Source organism: Meles meles, chromosome 8 (genome assembly GCF_922984935.1).
Source record: "Meles meles chromosome 8, mMelMel3.1 paternal haplotype, whole genome shotgun sequence".
NCBI classification, from domain to species: Eukaryota; Metazoa; Chordata; class Mammalia; order Carnivora; family Mustelidae; genus Meles; species Meles meles.
Window position 1 is genome coordinate 107,014,180 of NC_060073.1, and position 4,877 is coordinate 107,019,056.

The following is a 4,877-nucleotide window of genomic DNA, read 5'->3' on the forward strand; positions in this document are numbered from 1 at the left end:
CGCAGAGGTGCAGACAAAGAGGCAGCAATTATGTTGTTACACCTTCACTTGTTATAAGCCCCGCTCACTATGGATAAAGTGACTTCCTTTTTTTTCTCTTTCCCTTTTTGGGAGACAGAGATTAAAAATTATGATACTCGAGGACAACTTCATATAAGGGAAAACTAGAAAATGACCATATAACACCAAGGGTACTCACAAAAAAGACCCAAGAAGACATTAAGTTTGCATCTGAGGCTGATCCTCAGCACAGAGACAGACTACAACAATAAAAAAAAAAAAACACAAAAAACAAAAACAAAGACAAACAAACATACAAAAAACAGTAACAAAAGCCTAGTAAACTTGGTGAAGGACAAGAATCTGATTTCCAGATTTGCTACATTATTTGTTTCAAATATTCAGTATTCAACAAGAAATCACAAGGCATACAAAGAAACAGGAAAGTATGGCCCACTTAAAGGAAAAATAAACAAAGACTGTCCCTAAAAAAGACTGATGGCAGACATACGAAACAAGTACTTTCAAGTAATTGTCTTAAAGATGCTCAAAGACCTAAAGGAAATGTGGAGCAAGTAAAGAAAATGATGTATAAATAAAACAAAAGTATTAATATAGAGATAAAAAACCCAAAAGGAAACCAAATGATATGGTTTTGCAGCTGAAAATTATAATAATTAAAATGAAAAAATTCACCAGAGGGAATGAAAGGCAAATTTGAGCAGGCAGAAGAGAGAATCAGTGAACTTCAAGACAGTACAATGGATATTATTGAGTCTGAGGAACAGAAAGAAAAAAAGATTGAAGAAGAGTGAACAAAAGATCTGTGGGACCTCGACAAGGAGACCACCACCATATGTATTGTGGGAATCCGGGAGAGGAGAGAGAGAAAGGGGCACAGAAAATATTTTAAAGAAATGATGGATGAAAAATTTCCAAATTTGATGAAAGGCACGAATATAAATATCCAAGAAGATCAATGAATTCCAAATAAAATGAACTCAGAGAGACCCACACGGAGATACAAGAGAGACCCACACGGAGATACATTATAAGCAAACTTCCAAAAGACAAAGAATCTGAAAAGCAGCAAGAAAAAAGCAAATTTCTACATACAATGGATCCTTAATAAAATTATCAGCAGATTTCTCATCAGAAATTTTGGAGGCCAGACGCAGTGGGCTGATATGTTCAAAGTGCTAAAGGAAAAACACCTGTTTACCAAGAATCCTGTATCTGATAAAACTATCCTTCAAAATTAAGGGAGAAATTAAGACAATACAGATGAGCAAAAATTGAGGGACTGCGTGACCACTAGACCTGTACCGCAAGAAATGCTCAAGGGAGTCTTGCAAGGTGAAACGAGAGGACAGTAGACAGTAACTCAAAGCCATAAAAAGAAATGAAAATCTTAATAGATGTACATACACTGGCAGTTATAAAAGCTAGTATTATTGTAACAATGGCTTGTAAGTGCACTTTTTGTTTTCTCCCTGATTTGAGAGACTAATGTATTTAAAAGAATCATGAGTTCGTATTTTGGGGCACACAAGATATGAAGATGATGCAAAGGAGAGAGTTTTTGTTTTGTTGAAGTTATGCTCATATAAATTCAAATTACAGTGTTATAAGTTTAGGATGTTATATGTAATCCCTAGAATACCCACAAAGAAAATAGCTATAGAATATACACAAAAGGAAATAAGAAAGGAACTTAAAGATTTCATTACAAAAAATCAACCAAACACAAAAGAAGACAGTAGTGCAGGGAATGAAGGACCAAAAAAAAAAAAAAAAAAAGTTGTAAAACATATAGAAAACAAATAACAAAATGACAGAAGAAAGTCCTTCCATATTAGCAATCACTTTAACTATGAGTTGATTAAACTCGCCAACCTAAAGACAGAGACTTTTGCAGAATGGATAAAAACACATGATCCAATCATATGCTGTCTGTCTATAAGAGACTCATTTTACATCCGAAGACACAGATAGCTTAAAAATGAAGGATGGAAAATGATATTCTACGCAAATAATAACCAAAAGAGAGCAGGAGTAGCTATACTATTTTCAGAAAAAATGGACTTTAAATCAAAGGAGAGTACAAGAGACAAAGACATTATATTTTAACAAAAATTTTAATACAGGAAGAAAATACAACAATTATAAACATTTATTCACCTTATGGCAGACGATCCACGTATATGAAGAAAACCGACAGAACTGAAGTGTGAAACAGACAGTTACACAAGAAGAATTGGAGACTTAATACCCTACTCACAATAACAGATACAACAGCCAGACAGGGGGCACCTGGGTGGCTCAGTGGGTTAAAGCCTCTGCCTTCAGCTCAGGTCATGATCTCAGGGTCCTGGGATTGAGCCCTGTGTTGGGCTCTCTGCTCAGCAGGGAGCCTGCTTCCTCCTCTCTCTCTGCCTGCCTCTCTGCTTACTTGTGATCTCTGTCTGTCAAATAAATAAAATCTTAAAAAAAAAAGAACAACCAGACAGAAGGCAACTAAGGAAACAGAGGGCTTAACAAAACGAACCCCTATCTTTAACAGACAAATACAGTGTATTCTACCCAATGACAACATACACATTCTTCTCAAGTGCACATGGGACATTTTCCAGGATATGTGATATGTTAGACCACAAATTAAGTCTCAAAAGACTTTAAAAGACAGATATTATACAGAGTATTTTCTCTGACCACAGTGAGATGAAGTTAGAATCAATAACAGATGAAAAACTGGAAATTTTATGAAATTGTGGAAATTAAATAAAGTTTTAAACATTCAGTGAATCAAAGAATAAATCACAAGGGAAATGAGAAAATACTCAGAGATGAATGCATAAAAAAGCAATGCACCCAAACTTGTGGGACACAGCAAAAAGAATGCCAAGGGGGAAGTTTATAGCTATAAATGCTTACATTAAAAAAAAGAGAAATATCTCAAATCGCAACCTAACTTTACCATTTAAGGAGCTAACAAAAAAACAAACTAAATCCAAAGTGCAGAAAGAAGGAAATAATAAAGATCAGAGCAGAAATAAATGAAAGAGAAGAGAAAAACAATAGAAAAAAATCAATGAACCCAAAAGTTGATTCTTTGAAAAAGTCAACATAATTGTCAACCTTTTACCTAGGTGGACTGAGAAAAAAGAGATTCAAGTTCTTAAAATCAGAAACAAAAGTGGGAATCACCAGAGAGTACTCTCAGCACCAAAGCCTACCAAGACTGACTCAAAATGTGTCAGACCCAAGTGTAAGACCTAAAACAGTAAAACTGGTAGAAGGAAATACAGGAGAAATTTTCTTGACTCTGGATTTGGCAATAATGTCTTTTTTTTTTTAAGATTTTATTTATTTATTTGACAGACAGAGATCACAGGTAGGCAGAGAGGCAGCCAGAGAGAGAGGAAGGGAAGCAGGCTCCCCACTGAGCAGAGAGCCCGATGCGGGGCTCGATCCTAGGACCCTGGGATCATGACCTGAGCCGAAAGCAGAGGCTTTAACCCACTGAGCCACCCAGTGGTGCCCCATGGCAATAATGTCTTGAATGTGACACCAAAGGGACAGGTGACAAAAGAAAACATAGACAATTGGAAGTAATGAAAATTACAAATTTGTGCACCAAAAGACACCGTCAACAGAGTAAAAAGTATTACTATCTAGATTATCTAGAAAATTCCTAAACCTCAACAGCAACAACAACGAAGAACCTGATTCAAAATTAGGCAAAGGGCTTGAATAGACCTTTCTCCAGGGAAGATACATAAATAACCAATAAACCCGTGAAAAGAAGCTCAGTGGCACTGACCATTAAGGGAAATTCATATCAAAACTACGAGACACCACCTCACACCCATTAGGATGACTACGATAAAAAATAAAAAAGAGGCGAACCATAAGAGACTATGGACTCTGAAAAACAACCTGAGGGTTTTGAAGGGTCAGGGGTGGGAGGTTGGGGGAACAGGTGGTGGGTAATAGGGAGGGCACGTTTTGCATGGAGCACTGGGTGTTGTGTAAAAACAATGAATACTGTTACGCCAAAAAAAATAAATAAAATGGAAAAAAAAATAAAAAAAATAAAAAAGAGAAACAGAAAGAAAAAGAAAACAATATATTGACGAGGATGCAGAAAAATTGGGACTCTCGTGCACTGTTGGTGGGAATGTGAAACTGTATAGCCATTGACCGCAGAAGAGCACAGCCGTGTCTCCAAAAATAAAAAATAGGTTTACCGTATGGTCCGCAATTCCACCTCTGGATATCCATCCGGAAGAACTGAAAGCAGGGTCAGGAAGAGATTTCTTTTCCTGCCTCCTCCTCAAGGTTTTGGGGAGTCTACACATTCGGAGAAACTTGTCTAGTAACAAACTATAGAAATGACTTGCAATTATGGTCTTTGGAAGAGATGTTTTGTGTACCCGTGTTCATAGCAGCGTTGTTTACAATAGTTAAAACATAGAAGCAACTCATGTGCCCTTCAGCAGACGAATGGGTCACTGAAATGTGACGTGTACACATGGAATATTATTCAGCTTTAAAAAGGAAGGAAATTCTGTGACGCGCTACAACATAGACGCACTTTGGAGACCCTGTGCTGAGTAGAACAAGCCAGTCACAAAAAGATAAGTACTGCATCATTTCACGTATATGAAATACTTAGCGTTGTCAAAATCGTAGAGACAGTAGAATGGTGGTTGCCAGAGACTGGAGAAAAGGAGCGTGTGTGTTTAATGGGTATTAGAGTTTCCGTTTTACAAGATAGAAAGAGTTACGGAGACGAATGGCGACGACAGTTACACGATGTTATGAATGTATTTAGTACCACCGAGCTGTACACTTAAAATTGGTTAAGATGGCTA

The 4,877-nt window shown here is 36.9% G+C and overlaps 1 pseudogene; it reads right to left on the minus strand.

Moving 5' to 3' along the window:
- Positions 1-4,268: 4,268 nt before the first annotated feature.
- On the minus strand, positions 4,269-4,415 carry LOC123950233 (annotated as a pseudogene).
- Positions 4,416-4,877: the final 462 nt, after the last annotated feature.